Genomic DNA, 20,528 nt, shown 5'->3' with positions numbered 1-20,528 from the left:
TAGCTCTGATTACCAGTGAGGTTGAGCATCTTTCCATATTTATCGGCCATTTGCATTTCCTTTCCTGTGAATTTTCTATCCATATTCTTTACCTGTTTTTTTGGGTCATTTGAATTTCTTTTCCTTTTTCAGTAGCTCTGAATAATATTAGGACATTCATTCTTTGTGTGTTATGTCTATCGTGCAAATTTTCTTTTAGTTGGCTGCTTGTCCCTACCTTGTCAATTTTATTTTCCAGAAACTGACCTCAGTGAGGGATGCATCAGCACAGGGTGTGCACATCAGTAAAGATAGTTGGGGTCACACCTGGGAATAATATCCATCAGGTGCATGTCAACAGAAGAATCTAGATGAACCACCGCTCCCGGTTACTTTATGAACACAACTGGGCTTTGGAATTTTAAAAGCATTGCTTTTCCTATTTGCAATAAGTCAATTTATTTCCTGGGTGAAAAGAGAGCAGAGATATGGTAAACTCTCACATCCCTGCTGTAGCTGGGAGCTGAATTTGAACAAAATTGTTAGGGGGTGGTCCAGAAGTGGGGACTGGTGAGATAGCTGCCATGTTTTTCTGTCTCCTGAGAGCTGAGCGGGATTGCAGACCTTTGGAGGAATCAAAGTTTTGCACAGGCCCTGGGTCTTGACCTGGAGGCTGATTGCAGAGACCATATCCTACAAGCAGGCCAGACTGGCTTTTGGTCCTAGATTGCTAGGTTGGTAACAAGTGGAGCCCAAAGAGACAAGGTCCGATGTCCTAGAGCACAGCCCTGAAGCTGCCAGGCCCTGCTGAATCGTGTACTTGGCAGCCTCTAATGGTGACAGTGGAGTAGTCCTGCAGCTGAGAGCTTAACATGGGTGATTCCAGCTTTGGTGAAGCCAAGACTGCATGTGCATATACAACTGGGGTTTGTCATTCTGTGAGAAGAAGCCAAGACAGCACAGAGTCGTCCAAGTACAGACTTCATGAGAGTCTGCCTGGATCCACTTGTGGAGAATTCACACTCTTGGAGAACCTTTCTACTCTTTCTCTTCATCACTGGAAACATTACGAAGAACCCATAGTGTTCAGGACTGATGAGAGTTCATGGAAATACTTCTTAGCTGTGTAAACCAACTGATCTATGAATGGGGCCGATGAGATTAGATTCCTGGGCCATCAGTGTTCGAGAAGTAGAAGTGGCTTTAGGGAAGTGGCAAGGACATTTTAACTAAGAACTAGCTAAATTCCTTTTTTTTTTTTTAAGATGAATATTTATGGAATATCTGCCATGCGCTGGGTGTTGAATTGGACTCTGGAAATATAATGAAAAACAAAAATAGATATAATCCTTCCTTTCATGGATCTTAAAGGAGAGAGTAGGAGACAGGCATTAATCAAGGAGCCCCTAATATATGTAAAAGACAACTTAGAAAAGGCCACTCATGGTGCTGTGAGCATGAGATTGGGAGAACTGGCCTAGTGGGAGACAGTGATCACTGAGCTGGCTCTGAAGGAAGACGGAACTCACCGGGGGAAGACAGGCCTTCCCAGCTCAGTGAAGTTCACTTGCCTGTCACTTATTCTCCCTTCCTCCTCTTGCTTACCTACCCTGAAGCTGCCAGGCCCTGCTGAATCGTGTACTTGGGTTATGGCACTCCCATAACCCAAAGCATACCCCCCTGGATCCAATGGATTATTATGTCCTGTTTATTCCACCTCTTAAAAATCCCTCAAATTTAACCCTCTTTTCAGATTCCCCTGTTGGCTCTGCCTAAATTATCTCTTTATCACTGCCCCAGATTTCTTTAAAGGTATCCTCATTGTTTTGTTGCCCTCCAGTGTCTCCCTTCACTAATTCACACATCCAGGAGTCAAAGAATTGTCTCCATCCGTGGGCAAAAGCCTTCTTAACAGAACCTGATCTTTTTCATTTCATTTACGTTGAAAGGTGGTTAGAAGCTAGACACTAAGGAGGACATTGGACTTACTAGAAAGAAAGGGCTAGGTTTCTTGGAAGGGGTAGCCTTTGAGCTGTACAAAGAAGAATGAATAAAATATGGATATAAGGGACGGGCAGGGGAGGCCACTGCAAACAAGCAAAAGAGTGGTGGTAAATATTTCCAAGGGGGTGTAGGAGTGTGAGTTCTGAGAGAAAGCAACTGGATGGGGCAGCCAGGAGGGGGATTTCCAAAGAAGTGTTTCCTTAATATGATAGGAATAAATAGAAACTAGATAGTATAGAATTATGAATCATGAGCAACATAGGCAAAGGAATGCATTTCTCTTTCAATATCGTTGGCCATAGAAGAGCAAAGTAAGATGGTAGCTGGAGGTAGAAGTTATAAAGGAGAAAAATAAGTGATGAGAGAGAGAGAGAGAGGGTGAGGGTGTAGAAGTGTGGACTTGCTGATAGAGAAGGGCCCAGGAGACAGAGTGGGCAGAGGTGGCTGAGACAGGGTGGAGAACACAAGCCCGAAGACTCCCAAAGACAGAAGCCCTTCTTGAGAAAAGAGGTAAGTGGAAGTCAGTAAGTGGAAGGCATTAGTGGAATGTGATAGGCAGAAGCAAGGGGAGGGAGGGAGCCAGTGTGGCTTGTTGTGGTTCTGTAAACCAAGTTCTTAAATAGTAAATGTTAATAGTATAATTTGCTGTAAAATTTTCAAACAATGCAAAGTACAAACTAAGGGTCCACCTTCACCAGCCCTCTCCTGCGTTCACCTCTCAGATGTTTATAGGGTTCACGGATTGATGTGTAACCCTCCAGATTCTTTTCTATGCATTCACACCACTGTAAATATATTTAGATAGGGATATATACATAAACACAGACATACACCTATATAGAGACACATACATGTAAACACATATACATATGCAGATATAGTCATACTTGTTTGCATAAGTGGGACAATACAAGATGTATTTGTATTGCTTTTTTTTCATGTCATATGTCTTTAGAGCTCTTTCTCTATTCATATTCATTCTTACTGGTGGCTTTATGAATCTCTGTGCCATGAGCTATCTAACATTTTATTGATGTACTTTGAAGTTGCTTCCAGTGATCTCTGGTAAAAAGCCATACTGGGGCTGGGCACGGTGAGTCACAATTGTAATCCTGACACTTTGGGAGGCTGAGATGAGTGCATTGCTTGAGCCCAGGAGTTCAGAAACAGCCTGGGCAACATGGCAAAACCCTGTCTCTACTGAAAATACAAAAAGCTAGCTGGGCATGGTGAGCATGGTGAATACTGTGGCACATGCCTGTAGCTATCCAGAGGCTGAGGTGGGAGGTGGAGGCTTCAGTGAACCATTCTGTCATGAGTACCAATGCACGTTTATGAGCTTATATAAGAATGTCTATCAGATGGGAAGTGAGGAGTGGAAATTTTGGGCCAAAGACTCTGTGGGCTGTAATTTCATTGTTGTGAGATTGTCCTCCCCAAAGCTTGTTTATACTCCTGCTAACCACCTGGCTGGATTCCCCCCACCTCTCCCAACACTAGATTTTATCAGGCTTTTCCATTTCTGCCAATCTGATGTCAAATAATGCTATCTCATTGTTGTTTTGATTTGCATTTTCCTGATTAGCAACACAGTGCCTCTTTTCATATATTTATCCGCCATTTGCTTTTGTGACTTTTTTTTCAAGTGGATTACCTGTTCATATCTCCTGCCCCCCACCCCTTTTTTTTCTGTTGGGTTATTTGCTTGTTTTTTTTATTGACTTGGAGCACTTCATATATTCTGAGTCTTACTGTGTTGTGCATTATATATGTTATGTTATGGCTTCTTTTCCTACTCTGGAATTTGAATTTTAACCTTGTTTTGAGGCCCGTTTTATTGAGTCAGAGACAGATAGCTTAAATGACTTGCCCAAAGTCCCTCTGCCTGGAGCTGTTTTCTGACTCCAGTGGTCTCAGCAGATCCAGTATTCCTCTGCAGAACAGCAAGACTGTGTCCTCCTCTGGCTCCCGTTCAGGGGGATTTTTTAAATTGCACGCACGCCTGGAATAAGCAACACTGACTTGAGGCAGGGAGACCCATGATGATAGCTGCTACTGGTTTCTACTCCACCGTTCCATTTCTCTTCTCAATTTCAATGGAAGAATTTCCAAGATTTTCTAGCCCATACTTCAAGTTCACTTAGGACATGCAACAGTAAACTAAAAGGTTTCAGTGTTCTCTGGAACCCTAAAGATTCAGGGATGGTGTATCAGGAGCCACCTGGAATAAGGTTGCCAGATGTTGCAATTAGAAATACAGGACACAGGCTGGGTGCAGTGACTCACACCTGTAATCCCAGCACTTTGGGAGACCAAGGCGGGCAGATCACTTGAAGTCGGGAGGTTGAGACCAGCCTGACCAACATGGCAAAACCCCATCTCTACTAAAAATACAAAAAAAAAAAAATAGCCAGGTGGGGTGGTGCATGCCTGTAGTCTCAGCTACTCAGGAGGCTGAGGCAGGAGAATTGCTTGAACCCACGAGGCAGAGGTTGTGGTGAGTTGAGATCACGCCATTGCACTCCAGTCTGGGCAACAAGAGCAAAACTCCGTCTTAAAAAAAAAAAAAAAGTAATACAGGACACAGCCCATGGGTGGTGGCTGATGCCTGTACTCCCAGCCCTTTGGGAGGCTGAGGCAGGAGGATTGCTTGAGGCCAGGAGTTCCATGCCAGCCAGGACAACATAGCAAGACTCTGTCTCTACAAAAAAAATGAAAAATATCAGCCAGACATGGTGGCGAGTGCCTGTAGTTCTAGCTACTTGGGAGGAACTCCTAAGCCCAGGAGTTCTAGGCTGCAGTGAGCTAAGATTATGCCTCTGTACTCTAGTCCGGGCAACAGACAGAAGCCCTTTCTCTAAGAAAGAAGGGGGGGAAAAAAACCCAAAACACCCACTTAAGTTTGATTTTCACGTAAATAACAAGTACTATTTTAGCATAAATGTGTCTCATACAATATTCTAGTATACCTATGACCCATGCAATATTTACTTATACTAAAACATTATTCATTTTATCTGAAATCAGATTTAGCTGGTACCCCTAATCTGGGGGAGACAGGAAAGGGTAGGAGGAAACTGCGTGAGCTCAGTAGGCTCACCCCTAGCCTCAGCCTAAGGATGGCACTGTTAAATGTCTTAGAGTTTTAGATTTAAGAATGTAAGATATGAAGAGATCAAGTGACTTGGCAGGGCTGGGGCTTGGATCAAGATATATCTGACAGAAGAGCCCATTTTTTTCCCAAGTCCCTTGAGTTTGGGGTGACCGATTCCCCTCTTGATGGCCTCTCCCCAGGGTGTGGAAGAGACAGCTCTGGAGCGGCAAAGGGTGTGAGGAGATAGGTCTATCAGACCACAGGCTTCCCATGTGCAGAAAGTGTGGGGTGAGGGAAGAGAAATGTGTTTCCTGCAACACTCTCATCACCTTAAATGGGGTGAATCCTCATTAATTCAAATTAAATAACTGTTTAATTGGCTCTAACTCCATTTCCAGGAGTGAGCTCACAGTCCATAAATGGATCTCTGGACTTCTGACTACTGGATATCTTACTTATATTACTACTACATCCTATCACCTTTTTTGATACTTAGTCTGAATTTTTTCCTTTTTCTTTTTTTACAGAGTTTTGCTCTTGTCGCCCAGGCTGAATGCAGTGTCATGATCTCAGCTCACTGCAACCTCTGCCTCCATGATTCCAGTGATTCTCTTGTCTCAGCCTCCTGAGTAGCTGGGATTGCAAGTGTGCGCTACCATGCCTGGCTAATTTTAGTTGAGATGGGGTTTCACTATGTTGGTCAGACTGGTCTCTAACTCCTGACCTCAAGTGATCCGCCCACCTTGGCCTCCCAAATTCTAAATTTTTAAATCACTTTTATCAATATATAATTAGTATACAATAAAATACACCATTTTGGAGTGTAGACTTTGATGTGTTTTGACAAGTTCATGCATCCCTCTAGTTACCACCACAATCATGACATATAGTTACCACTACACATAAACATCTCCATCACCCCAAAAAGTTTCTTTGTGCTGGTTCTTGGTCCTTCTCCTCCCATCCCTGACCCCAGGTAACTGATCTGCTTTCTGTCATGCCAGATTAGATTTGTCTTTTGTAGAGTTTCACATAGCAGAAGTGTTCATTGTAATCATACAATATATACTCTTTTGTGTCTGACTTCTTTCAGTATAACAATGATGATATTCATTCATGTCGTTGTGTGTATCAGGAGTTCATTTCTTTTTTTTACAGCTGAAAACTATTCAGTTTTATTAATATACCATCATTTCTTTATCCATTCAAATATCCTTTTGGTGAAAATTTGGGTTGTTGGTTTGGGGTCGTTATAAATAAACCTATGAATGAACATTCAAATATAAGTCTTTATGTGATTGCATGTTTCATTTCTTCTGGGTAAATACTTAGGAATAAAATTACCAGGTTGTGTGGTAAATGTGCATTTACATAAAATACTGTTCAACTGTTTTCCAAAGTAGTTATGCCATTCCCATCAGCCAAGTATGGTGGACATTCCTTTGCTGAAACTTGGTATCTTTACTCATTAAAATTGTAACCATTCTGCTCAAGCCTGTAATCCCAGCACTTTGGGAGGCCGAGGCGGGTGGATCACGAGGTCAAGAGATCGTGACCATCCTGGTTAACATGGTGAAACCCCGTCTCTACTAAAAATACAAAAAATTAGCTGGGCACGGTGGCGCATGCCTGTAATCCCAGGTATTCAGGAGGCTGAGGTAGGAGAATTGCCTGAACCCAGGAGGCGGAGGTTGCGGTGAGCCAAGATCGTGCCATTGCACTCCAGCCTGGGTAACAAGAGCGAAACTCCGTCTCAAAAAAAAAAAAAAAAAATTGTAACCATTCTAATGGGTGTGTGGTAGTATCTCATTTTGGTTTTAATTTGCTTGCTTTCTTCCGAAAGTTTTAGCTTGTATATACACTTAGGTGTATGATCTCTGCCCCTACTTTTTTTTTTTTTTTTTTGAGATGAAGTCTTGCCCTATTGGCCCAGGTTGGAGTGCAGTGGCTTGATCTCGGCTAACAGTAACCTCTACTTCCCAGTTCAAGCAATTATCTTACCTCAGCCTCCTGAGTAGCTGGGATTACAGGCACGTGCCACCATGCCTGACTAATTTTTTTGTATATTTAGTAGAGATGGGGTTTCACCATGTTGGTCAACCTCCACCTCCTGGGTTCAGGCAATTCTCCTACCTCAGCCTCCTGAATAGGTGGGATTACAGGCACGCGCCACCATGCCCAGCTGGTCTCAAACTCCTGACCTCATGATATGCCCCACCTTGGCCTCCCAAAGTGCTAGGATTACAGGTATGAAGATATATGACCCCTTTTGTGTTAATATTTATGTATGGGGTGAAGTGAGAGTTGAGGTTCATTTTTTTTCCCCATGTGAATATCCAGTTGTTCTAGCACCCTTGGTTGAAAGGGCTATTAGCAGATCATATTTTGAGTAAGATGCAGATACAATATGATTGATTCCCTATCTGCATCCCCTTCTTGTTTTAGTATTTCTTTTCCATCAACAAGTATTTGTTGATTTTCTGTGACATGTCAGGTATTGTTTTAATTGCTGGGCATCAGCTTTGAACAAAGTGGAACAAGTCCCTGCTCTCACAGAGACCGTGGCTTAGACACGGGAGGCAATCAACAGTTTAACCCAAAATCATAATAGTAGACCTGGCACTAGAAGGAAAACTAAAATAGGGTTCAGAAACAGAGTGGCAGGACATGCTAGAGTGAAACTCAACCAGTTCTTGTTGAATGAATGATAGACCCTTGAAGTGGCTACTGGGACAAGTTGTAGGAGACTGGCCAGTGGGTGGAAAAAAGGATATCCCTGGCAGAGGGAGCAGCAGGCGCACAGGCAGAGATGCCCACAAGGGCATGGCACCCTTAAGGCACTGGACCTTCTGTGGTCTTGGTGGAACATAGAGCATAGGGAGGGCTGGCAAAGATGCAGGTGGAGGGACAAGCAGAACCTAGGTCATGAAGGCTTTGTATGTCCAAAGTGTTTGAACAAGATCCTGGGAGCCAAGGGAGTCCCAAGGAACTCAAAGCAAGGGATGGCAGGGCTAGAAGCCCAAGAAAGATGAGTTAAAGGGTATTGAGATGAGGAGGGCAACATTTCTAAGAAGGCAACATTTGAGCAGAGACCTGCAAGATGGGGGATGTGGGGACCCGGCTTTCTGGAGATGGGCTGTTAAGGGAAGAGCCTGATTATCAGAGCCTCCCATTGCCATCCCAGCTTCTCAGACACTCCCTTAGGGGCCTACAGTTGTGAAAAGGGTCCTCTGCAGAGCTCATGTGCCATCAGATGTCATTCAGGTCTCCTCCATGTCTTGGCTACTCCAGCCACTACTTACAAAGCTGCACCTTACAGCAGTGAATGACTTTAGCAGCGTTCACTCCTTCATCCATTTCTTTAATTAAAAGGTCTGTACTAAGCATAGTAAGTGAGCTTGACACTGCACTAGACTCTGGGGAGAGAGAGATGAACAAATGAATGGGCCCAAGTTACTGCTTCAGCAAGAGCCAGTCCAGAAAAGTCTTAAATGCACTTGGTACGTGAAGTCTTTGCTCTGCAGAAAAGGGAGCTCCATGAATGGCTGAGGCTACTGGATTTCGGGGAGTGAGGAGTGGGAGACAAGCAGAGTCTAGCCTAGGAGACTGTTGCAATAGGTCAGGTAAGATATAATGCAGGTGTGAATTAAAGCAGTGGAGATGGGGAGGGGGTAGGAGAAAGAATCTTGGACACTCCAGGTTTCTAACTTGAACACAGGGGCATGGTGGTGCTACTGATTTTAGGGGACACAGGAGAAAGAGCAGGTGTGGAATAGGTGGGTGCTTGGGTAAAGTGATGAAGAGTCCATTGGAGGCACAGTAAGGCTGAGATGCTCCTGGCAGAAACGTCTAGGACTTTGTTGCACTTGAGAGTCTGAAGTTCATGAAGGAGATCTGGGTGGGAGGTCAAGCCTTGCAATATATCCACAGAGAAATCATGATTGACAACAGAGATGGAAGAGATACTCCTGGGAGGTGTCTAAACAAATACTTGCTCTGTGTCAGGCTTTTGCCCAGCGTGCAACTAAATGTTTAATATACTGGTTAGGACATTGGGTTCTGATGCCCAACTCCCTGGGTTAAAACCTTAGCACTAGCATTTATTACCAGGGTGACCTTGGGCAAGTCACTTCAACTCTGTATGCCTCTGCTAAATGTTGATGGTAATAAATTCACCTTTTGGGGTATGATGAGGATTAAGTTATCTAGTATGTGTATAGCACATAGGATAGTGTAATACCATGTGACTGGTAAATGTTAGTTGCTCCTAATATCCATTTATCCTCACAACACACCTATAGCATAGGGGTTATCATTACTTGTTTTACAGATAAGGCAATTGTCCAAGGTTATGGAATCAGGTAGTGGAAGAACAAGGACTTGAATGCAGGCCTATGTGTCTCCAGAGTCTACCATCCAAGACTGTCTTCTATTATGGGAAAAAGTCTGTGCATTCATTGGCTACTTGATGCCCTCAGCCCCTCTGGGCAGAGGGGTTCCAATGCCTGGCTGGACCCCCATCCCTGCTGTGCCATCAGCCATGGCCAGCATCTTCCATCTGCAATCTGGAGCCAGCAGACCCCACAACCCAGCCTGCAAACCTTACACACACATAAGCAGGATGCTGCCTTTCTCACCTCCTCCAGATGCTTGCAGCTACTGTGCCAAGTTGGAATTGGGGGCTACATGTCCCTGCCTTGGTACCAGAACAGAGGAAGAAAGGAGCCTTGGAGTCCACACTGATGGAGATCTGATTACCATCATGCCCAGTGCTCTGCGTTACACTCCAGATGTCCCATTTGGAGAAGAGAGCTAGTCAGGAGCCCTGTCTGAGAGACTGTGGCAGCTTCAGGTTGAAGCCAGGAGAGCAGACTTGGAAGGACTTTAAGCTATTAGCAAATACAGCACAGATAGAGGCCAGAAGTTCTGAGAAGAACTGGGGTTAGGCAACAGGCTGAGTCATGGCATAGCAGGGAAGCAGGAAGGCAGCCAGCTCTGGGGAGGGCACTGAGAACAAGCAGGCCTGGGCTGAATGCCTGGCTCTACGCACCTGCTCTGTCATAAGATGTTGTGCCTCTCGGCCTCAGTTTCTCCAGCTGTAAAATGGGTATGGCATGGATAAATCCCTTCTGGGGTAATGTGAGGACTCCTTGCTATGCCAAGGATGTTACATGTTAGCTTTCCTTACCTTGCCCCTGCCTACCCAAGGAGGGAGGATTTCCTATAGAAGGCAAACTTTCAGCAGCATGGGGAAGGTATGGAAGGAGATGGATTGAGAGAGCAGAGGGAGGAGGGTGTTGCAGCCTTGTATCCCTGGAAGCTGGGGCTGAGTGGAGAGTTTCAGGGTGGAGGGATTATTGGGCGTAAATATGTAAAGAGAAAAGGAACTGGCCGCTCTTATTCTGGAAGTCCTGGCTGGTGCCAGCTCTGTGACAGGCATTGGGCTGGACTGGGGTGGTGCCATAGTGAATGAGGTGCCACATCTATTCTCAAGGAGCTCCCTAGGTTGGGGTAATCAGACTCATTAATGGAGCGTCTCCATCTAGGGTGCTAAATGATGCTCAAGGGTTGGACAAGAGAAACAGCTCAGAGCAGAGAGTGACTGCTCCTTCCACATCAGCACGAGCTGCTGTGCCCTGGCAGCCTGCGAATGCACTGAGGCCCCCTGCATTCCTCTAAGGGTGGGGAGATCAAAGAGGTTCCAGGCCTCTGCTCTATAGACTGGAGGCTTGAAAGGGAGCACAGGTTTGTACTAGCAGGACTAAGCTTAGCAGTGCACTGAGGACCCTGACCTCCAGCCAGGGAAAACAAAGGCATAAGATCTACTGGGGAGCAGAGACTTTCACATACAATATCCCACTTAACCTCCTTAAAGAACTAAGTATCCCTTTTTTATCCAAAGCCAAGAGAGGTTAAACAACTTACCTAGAGACACACAGTGAGCAAGTGGCAGGACCAGGATTCACACTCAGGTACGTTTCAACTCCACTGGCTTGATCTTTCCTACAAGCATCCTCCTGCCAACCTCATGCCTTCCCAACAGATGGGCCACTTCCATCTCTCTGCCAAGCCCTGCAGACGCAGCTATGTCCTGCCTTCCTCCAGAGGAACCTGGGCAGCCTCAGGGTCTGGCCCACCGCAGTCCCTCCTGTCCTCCCCAGCTGCCAAGCCACTAATTAGTGTGCCTGGCATTGTGGACTGCAATGTGCACTAGCAATTGTTCCTCACAGCTTCCCTCTCACTCTCGCCTCCCCTCAAAAGCCTAGCTTCCAGCTAAATTTAGCTGTGACTGCTTCTTAGGGGGGGGTGGGGTAGTTGGGGAAGGAAGGCTAAGTCCTAAGCTTTGAGTCTCCAAAGTGAAAGGAAAGCAGCCCAGGGCTCTATTTCTCTAGGACAGCCTCCCTTACATCACCTGCTGGTGCAGCCTTGAGGCTGTGGCATTGTGTTACTGCTGCACACACTTGGCTTGAATTTGATGGATGCTGAGGTCCATGTACAATAGCGATAGGAACTTTTAACACCACACCTCTGTCTTCATCAAAGCTGCCTTGTTTTCATTCAGAGATTTTATAATAAGCAGTCATTACCCATTTATTCAATACTTTTATATTAACATTAGGGTTAATGTTTATACATTGGGTTTCTGGGGTTCTGTGCAAGATCTCCCTCCCTCCCTCCCTCCCTCCCTCCCTCCCTCCCTCCCTCCCTCCCTCCTTCCCTTCCTCCCTCCCTCCTTCCCTTCCTCCCTCCCTCCTTCCCTTCCTCCCTCCCTCCCTCCCTCCCTTCCTTCCTTCCCTCTTTCCTTCTCCCTTTCCCTTTCCTTTCCATTTTCTTTTGACAGGGTCTCACTCTGTCACCCAAGCTTGAATGCAATGGAGAAATATCAGCTTACTGCAGCCTTTAACTCCTGGACTCAAGGGATCCTCTCACCTCAGCCACCTGAGTAGTTGGAACTAAAGGTGCATGCCACCATGCCTGGCTAATGTTTTTACTTTTTGTAGAAACAGAGTCTCACTATGTTGTCGAGGCTGGTCTGGAATTCCTGAAATCCTCCTTCCTCTACCTCCCAAAGCACAGGCGCAAGCCACTGCACTCAGACCAAGATTTCTTTTGGGAAGGATTTGTTTTCTTAAAAAGCAAGTTTGGAAACCAGAGCTTCACACTTGAGTGCCTTGCTGCTTTGAGTGTGATCTGAGAACCAGCTGTATGGGCACCCCCTGAGGGCTCGTTAGAAATGCAGAACACAGCCCCCACCCCACGCCGAGTGAATCAGAACCTGTTGCACTTTACAAGATCCACAAGTGATCTCTACACTGTTTGAGAAGCACTGCCTTAGTCTAAATCAGGATTACTGGGTAACTTGTCAAAATGCAGATCCTCTGGCTTGCTCCATGAGATTCTGACTCAGGAGTAGGGGAAGGCCCAAGCTCTATCTATTTGCCCATTTTGTCTTTTTTTTTTTTTTGAGACAGAGTTTCGCTCTTGCTGTCTAGGGTGTAGTGCAATGGTGCGATCTCAGCTTACTGCAACCTCCTCCTCCTCCCAGGTTTGAACAATTCTCCTGCCTCAGCCTCTCTAGAAGCTGGGATTACAGGCATGCACCATCATCCCCATCTAATTTTGGTATTTTTAGTAGAGACGGGGTTTCACCATGTTGGTCAGGCTGGTCTCGAACTCCTGACCTCAGATGATCCACCCGCCTTGGCCTCCCAAAATACTGGAATTACAGGCGTGAGCCACTGTGCCTAGCCTATGTCTGTTTTTCATAGCACCTCTGGTTATGTTGCAAGTCTTCTGTCTGCCCTGAGATGTTAACGTTCGCCCTCTGCTAACAGCTTCAGGGAGGCAGGCTGCCAAATAAATGCACAGAAATAAATTTCCTCAAAACATCTTTCTCTCCTTTCCAGAGACCCTTTGCTCTGACATCCCTGAGATGGGTGATTGTCTGGGGAGAAAGCATGCCTGTGACCTGCAGCTTCTCAAGTTCTCACTTTAGCCATGACCATGGAATCATCCTTCTGGTACAAGAAAAGATAGAGTAAGGCAGCAGACATTATGTGGGAACCAGGTCTGTCCCCGACAAGAGGCAGTCTTGCAGATTACAGACCAGATCTGCAAACATTCCTGCAGACTCTTTGAAATTACTGTCTATGTAACCAGTCCCCAAGGATTTCATGCTAGTTCTTTCCTCCCCTTCTTGCCTACTAGACCTTTCCACAGGGAAAAATGTTCCCAAGTAGAGAGATGTCTCAAGAAAGGTGACAAGGAGCGGGGAGGCAGGTGATTAGACCAGCCGGATTGCCCACATCCTGGAGCATGAGGCCCAGAATGAGTTCCTGGCATCTGCTAAGTGCTCGAAAAATAATCATTGATTTTTTATCTCAGAAGAGCCATCTCCCACCTGGATCGTTGCAACACCTTCTAAGCAGCTCCCTGCCTCCAGTCTCCCTCTGCAGAGGGCACAACTGTAGACCTCTAAGGGAGTGTCTGAGAAGCTGGGCTGGCAATGGGAGGCTCTAGCAATCAGGCTTTTCCCTTAACAGCCCATCTGCATAGAGCTGGGTCCCCACATCCCTCATCTTGCAGGTCTCTACTCAAACGCTGTCTTAGAAATGTTGCCCTCCTCATCCCACTCCCCTGTAATTCATCCTTCTTGGGTTTCTAGCCCTGCCATCCCTTGCTTTGAGTTCCTGGGGACTCCCTTGGCTCCCAGTATCTTGTCCAAATGCCTTGGACATATAAAGCCTTCGTGACCTAGGTTCCACCTGCCCCTCCACCTGTATCTTTGCCCACCCTGTGCTCTATGCTCCACCAAAGCCACCCAGCGCCTTGAGGGTGCCATGCCCTTGTGGGCATCTCTGCCTGTGCACCTCCTGCTCCCTCTGCCAGGGATATCCTTTTCTCTACTCACTGGCTGGTCTCCTACAACCTTTCCCAGGAGCCACTTCAAGGGTCCATCTCATTCAGTCATTCAACAAGAATTGAGTGAGTTCCTACTACGTACCACGAACTAAGCTAGAGTCTGGGGACATACGGTGCATACAATAGATTCATCAATTCATTTAAAATACTCCCAGACCAAGAAGCTTAAGGATAACCTGTCTCCTCCCTTCCATGATTTGCTAATGCGAAACTGAAGCACAGTGTGGTTAAATGGCTTTCTCAAGGACAAACTGCTAGAAGGTAGAGGGTAAAGACTAAAACAGGGAGTCTGGCTCCAAAGCCCAGGGTGTGGGCACTGTGCCACTGTGCAGCCCCTTTGCAAAGGTCTGTTTCTCAGTGTCTCCTCTGCTCCTGCTCCTCCGTCCTCCTGCCCTAGTTCTCCTCTGGTGCTCCTAGTTCAGAGAATGGAAACTGTTCATCCAGTAGCTCAAGACAGAAAGGTGGGAGTCATTTTGGCCACTGCCCTCTCCATCTCCCATTTCTGTTTTCCTCCTGAATATCTCTGATATCTGTCCACTTTTCTTCACTGTCCCCGACACCTCCTAGCCTGAGGTTTTATCTTGTCTCCCCTGGACAGCTGCATAGCTCTAAATTGCCTTCTCGGCCTTCACCCATGCCCTTGACACAAATCGACAGACTCGAAGCCAGCCTGACCAGGGCACCCAGCCTGACTTCCACAGGCCTCTCATACTGCCCTCCCGGCCCCGTCTCGGCCCTCCCTCCAAAGCATCTGCACATGGTACCCACTTTGCCTGGGGGAGCTTCTCATCCTCCATCCCCAACCCAGTGGAATCTCACTCTGCCCATTCCTCAGCTCTCAGTTCCAGATACATTGTCCCATGGGTTCTCCTCTGATGGTCTGTCCAGCCCAAATGCCTTTGCTTCCCTCGTGGGCCTTTCTTGCTCTGTGATTACACACTTGGCAGTGTCATCACTGTATGAGCACCTGTCACCTTCATGAGACTGAAGGCTTCAGGAGACCATCAACATGTCTAGTTCTGGTCTTTACTGTATACTCAGTGCCTGTCCCAGTGCCTGATATACAGTAGGACAGAAATATTTGATGAACAAATGAAGGGATTGTTGTGACAATCAAATGAGAGAGTATAGGTAAAAGTATTCAAAACAGCCCCTAGCATAAATCAAGTACTCAATTATAAGCTAATAGTAATGGGTCTTGTTGTTAGAACAAATCTTGGGCAAGCCTTACCTGATGCCCAAAGGGGAATGGAAATTGCAAATAACAAGGATAGTGACTGCACACAGCTGGAAGGGACTATACAGAGCTGAGGGTGGAAGCTGCAAACAGCTGGGAAGGTGCCTGTGAACATCTGGGGTGGTGACTGCACGTTCCTGAGGATAAGGCCTGCAAATAAGTGGGAAGTGAGTGCAAATAGGTGGAATGTTAAGCTTCAAAAAACTGGGAGTAAGGACTGCAAAACAATCGGAGCAGAGGCTGCAAAGATCTGGGGAGCAGAACAGCCTCAGAACACACATCACCCTCTGCCTCCGCAGCACCTGGTCCCTGCACTTTCTCCTCTCTCCAAACAAAGTGTGCCCAAGAGACCCTGCGGTATCTCTCATGAGCCCACAAACAAGCCTGGTTCACCCAGTCTATTCTGATCACCTAAGTAACTTTTTCCCTCCTCTCCCATCTCCACCATGTCACCTTCTCTTACTTCCTCAGATAGGCTTGCATCCTCCCACTACCTTTGCATATGCCAGGCCTTCCTGGAAGCTCCCCACCCTGTCCTTCAGATCTTAGTTCCAATACCCCTTTATTAGAGAGACAAGATCAGATCATCCTTCTCCATCTTCCTTCATTTCATCATCTTCAATGAGAACAGTGATAAATAAGCATTTGCATATACTTGTTGGGCTTTCTGATGACTGCCTACCATCCCTACTAGACTGTAACCTTCTAGAGAGCAGGGGCTGAGACCTAGTCCAGGGCCTGACATGGAGTAGGTGCTCATAAATATGAGACGGATGGAAGGATGAATGGAGGAACTGGAGCAATGGGTGAGTGGACAGAGTTCCTTGAAGGCACAAGCAAAGAAAATAAAATAACTGTCTTAATTGAGTGCCTACTGCGTACCTGGCCCTGGAACAAGTCATGCCTTTCTTGTTAGTGCTTGGGATGTATATGAATGAATCATTCTTCGTCTCTCCAAGGAGTCAGAAGATGTTGATTCTTTCCTTTGTTCAGCCAGTGTTTCACTGTGAGACCTGACCTACTAGGAAACCTGTTAGAAAAAGACAAAATATTCCTGCCAGTGCTTTGTGCTGATAGCTACCCTGCCTGCACCTTGCCTTGGACAACAGCAAGGAAGGAGCCAGTGGCCCTGAGGCACCAGTTTACTCATTATACTAGAGGGATTTGGGTTCTAAGATGATCCCTAATGACCATGCCAGGTGGGGTAGTCTGAGTCTATGAAACTTCTCAGGAGGCTCGTTGTATCTTTATTTTAGAACTGACCAGCTTCCAGAGTCCCAGCCCCAGACCAGAGTCAAGGGTTCTGGCCACGGATGCCCACTGCCTTGGCCAGGAAAGGGTCCACAGTGAAGGCTCTCCCCTGGTACCAAGTCACTTGTTCTGTCTACCAAGTTGCCTACCAAGAATCTCACAAGTCCCTAAAACAGGCACAGAACCCCAGACACACAGACACAGAAACCCACTGAGAGACTCCCAAAATAACAATAGTCCATCTTTATAAAGCACTGACTGGCATTGCTCTAAACTGAAGCTCAGAGAGGTTAAAGAACTTGACCAAGGTCACACAGCTTGAAAGTCAGAGCTGGGCTTTGGATCCAGGCAGATGGCTATTAAGTCCCTGCTCTTAACCCCTGCATCATCATCTGAGACACCCAGTCACACTCACACCAGACACACAGGCTCACAAAAGTGCACGCACACATAAAACACACCCAAGCTTTTCCGGTGAAGGCAACAAAATGGCTGCTGTCTCCCTTCTCTTTCCTTTCTTGTGATGATGTAGGCTGCGGGCTAAGAACTCCTCACAAAGCCAGAAAGGGTCTCTTGTTACCAGTCAGTTTCTCTCTCAAATGGACTGGCGTTCACAGTTGCCCTGCCAGCCAGGCTGGAAATGAGGCTTGGGAAGCACTGAGCCTGCACTGCCCTTGGATGCTGGTATCCACAGTAGGAGGAAGGGGCAGGGCTATTTCTCAGCAGGTTGACGACATCTTTGGATGGTGGCCGAAATGCCTCCTTTATCTCTATCCTGTTAATTCAAAGATGCCATAGGAAACCCGTTAGGAGAACACAAAATAGGCTTGTCCTGCACTCTGAACTGACAGCCACCCCTGCTCCATCCTACTTCAGACACATCAAGGAAGGGAGCCTGGGCAGCTGTGATGGGGCCAGGTCCTACTGGGCGCAGCCACCCTGGGCATCTCACTGGGAGGGGATTGGCATGGGGTGGGCAAGGAGAACCCCAGGACTGAGAAGGGGCAAAGTAAACCAGCAGGAAAGATAGGAGTGTATCAGATGGGCACACAGAGCAACAGAAATATGAGGTTGAAGTCCAGGAGCTTGAAGGTTGAAGTCCAGGAGCTTCTGTACCTGCGATGATGGGAGGGTGGAGATGGCTGCGGTTGATCCTGACTCTCATTCTTATTGACTGTGTGGCTTGGGGCAAGTTACTTAACTCTCTGTGTGTCACTTTCCTCTTCTGTAAAATAGAGATGGCAGTAGTACTCACTTCTTAGAGTTGTTGAGAGGATTTAATGAGATAATTTTGCAAAGAGCTTAGTGTGATGCCTGGAATATCATAGACATGCAATAAATGTTAGCTCTCATTCTGGGAAACAATGAGGATGATGAAGATGCAGCAGGGTCAGGAGAGACAGAAGGGTCTGTACCAGGGAAAGGTGGCTCTTAAGCATCCTTGCATCACCCCAGCCACCCTGAGTCTCTACAGCTCTTAGGTACGATGTCCTCTCCTGGCCTTTGCATCTGCTGTTCTCTCCACCTAGACCACTCTTCCCTGCTCTTCTCTGGATTAACTCCTGTGTATCCTTCAGGTGTCAAACTTAGACCTCACTCTGCCTGGGAAGGCCCTCCTGACCCTCACCCTGTAAGTCTGGCTGACATGTCTCCTCTCAGGGTTCCCACAGCTACCTGTACAGCCCATCATGACCTTTCCCGCCCAGGGGTGGGTTGTGGGTCTACCTGTCTGCCCTCTATGGTGTGTCATGCTCACAGACACACCAGAGATTCACAGAGCTTGGAACACAGGGGATGCTTTAAATAATATGTTGGGAATGAATAAAATAACTACTCATACTTTGGATAAAAGAATATTGTCCCATTATACCCAGTGGCTTCTCAAAGGCCAAATTTGAAGCACCAGACATAATGAGATGCTGAATGTGATGGGGCCAAGAGTACAGGCTCTGGAGTCAGACTTCACCTGTTATAATCTCCTTCCTCAGTACCTGCATGACCTTGGGGACATCGCTTAACCTTTCTCTTCCTCAAGTTCCTTATCCACCTAATGAGAACAATAAAGTCTGCACCTCACTGAGTTGCTCCAAGGATAAATAATGCATTTAAAGTTTTTAGATGGGGCTGGCTCAGTCAAGCTCTCAGCAAGCCTTAGTCTTCCTTAGAGATGATGCTCCACCTCATGCCTGCCCTTCCCACGTTGTGAATCATATTGACCCTGACCTGGCCCCCTACCCTTCTCTAGACTCTTTCAGCAGGCTATAGAAGCTATTGTGATTTTTTTTCTATATTAACATTTATATCATTTTATGTCCTAACCAAAAACAAATGGCTCGAGAGGAAGGCTGAGGAGAGGGGACATCTGAGTTGAGGCTTCTGGTCCCACCACGGTAGTTTCTGTTTCTTGGGCTTTTATTCCACAGGATCAGAGTATGGAAGGGTTGGGTCAGGGAAGGGCATCTCAGGAACAGCAGGAGCAGGAAGGAGCTGGCAAGAGTGTAGCTCAGTGCTCCCACTGCAGCAGAGGATGGGAGGTGTAGTGAGGGGTTGGCAAGGGATTGGTCATGGGGTGTCCTGGGGGTCCCTCGGAGTTACGTGGAATCTAGCCTGCAGGCAACAGATGCCACTGAGGGCTTTGAGCAGGTGAGACCTAAGAGAGACTGCCCCCATGGAAGGAAGGACAGAGATTTGCTGGAAAATAGGGAGGGTGTCTGAATATTTGTGGGGTTGAATCTCCTGCTCCCACAGTGTCCTGTTCTACCCTGATAGAGGAGAGTTTACTGGGTAATAGGGAGAGTGTCTGAACATTCATGGGGTTGAATCTCCTGTTCTCACAGGGTCCTAGTCTTGCCCACTCATCTCCCTCACCACCTGCTCTCGCTGGGCCTGTTTGCCCACCTGCCCATTCCCCACCCAGCCCTACTGCCAGGCTGGGAGTTTTATGGGAAGGGGGTCATTCCTGACCAACTCTTTACCTCCAGCACCCTAGACAGGTTCTGGCTCAGAGTAGATGGAAGTGTTTCCTTCAATCCTTTCTTGCTAACTTCCTAACCCCTCTCCTCCTAACTTTAACTTCCTTACCTGCTTTTGTCCGTCTCTTCCCCTTACCTTGAATAACGCCCTGGGCTGTGAATCAATTTCTGTCCTCTGTTTTCCCTGCACCCATGTTCCATAATGTGTCACTTCTTTACTGGAAAAGCTCTGAAGTCTGCAACACTCAAAGAACCTAAAGGGAGAGGGTAAAGAACCAATATCAGTTGCACAGCTTTTATATACCAAGAACTATGCTGGGAACTCTACATGGATTCCTTCATTTAACTTTTATAATAGCCCAACGAAGAAATTATTAGTGTTCTGCCTTATAAATGAGGGTCAGAGCAGTTCAAAGTTGCCCAATGTCACATTGTGGCAGAGCCGGAGGCCTCTTCAAAAGAATGGTTCTCTAGTGGTGGAACCTCAGGCAGTGGGACAGATTTGGAGTAAGGAGACCTTCCTGGACCTCTCACATCATGCCCTGGTGGTGTTGCCTCCATTGTCTCTGCCTTGGGTCAGGAGTTCCTGATCCACAGCCCTGCTTTGAGTTGGAGTAGATTCCATGAACCTCCCTGGGTCAGATGGTGCTCCAGGAAGGTAGATAGAGCCTGCCACATCCTGCTGAGACAGGGCTGGAAAGGTGGGGTTGGAGCCAGCGTGGAAATGAGGCCAGAGGCCAGATCCCCAGGGCGAAAGTCCCTCCCTAGACTGCGGATCCCCAGGTGGGTTCTGAGACTTAGTTTCCTCATCCCCAGCCACCCCCTTTTGGCTCCACCAGCCATTGTGCAAATCCATTTTAACAAGACCTCAATCATCTCCTTCCCCTGACCCCATGCATGACTCTGGCCCCAGTCACAGCCCTTGGCCAAGACAGATGAGCTCCTCTTCTGGGTCTCACCATGGCAAATGGAGACCTGCAGCTGTCCACATCCTGAGCTTCCTCTGAAAGTTGAATCAGCACATTCTACTCAGGTGAGAGAGCAACCTGGGTCCCTCGGCTCAGCATCA

The 20,528-nt window shown here is 47.0% G+C and overlaps 1 protein-coding gene across 14 annotated transcripts in view; it reads left to right on the top strand.

Annotated features, from left to right (window-relative positions):
• CSMD2 (CUB and Sushi multiple domains 2) overlaps positions 1–20,528 on the top strand; it is a 637,686-nt gene that overhangs the window by 171,334 nt on the left and 445,824 nt on the right. The gene's annotated exons all lie outside the window — the stretch shown is intronic.

Source organism: Callithrix jacchus, chromosome 7 (genome assembly GCF_049354715.1).
Source record: "Callithrix jacchus isolate 240 chromosome 7, calJac240_pri, whole genome shotgun sequence".
In the NCBI taxonomy this organism is placed as follows: Eukaryota; Metazoa; Chordata; class Mammalia; order Primates; family Cebidae; genus Callithrix; species Callithrix jacchus.
Note: the sequence above shows the minus strand (reverse complement) of the source record. Positions and strands in the feature narration are given on the sequence as shown.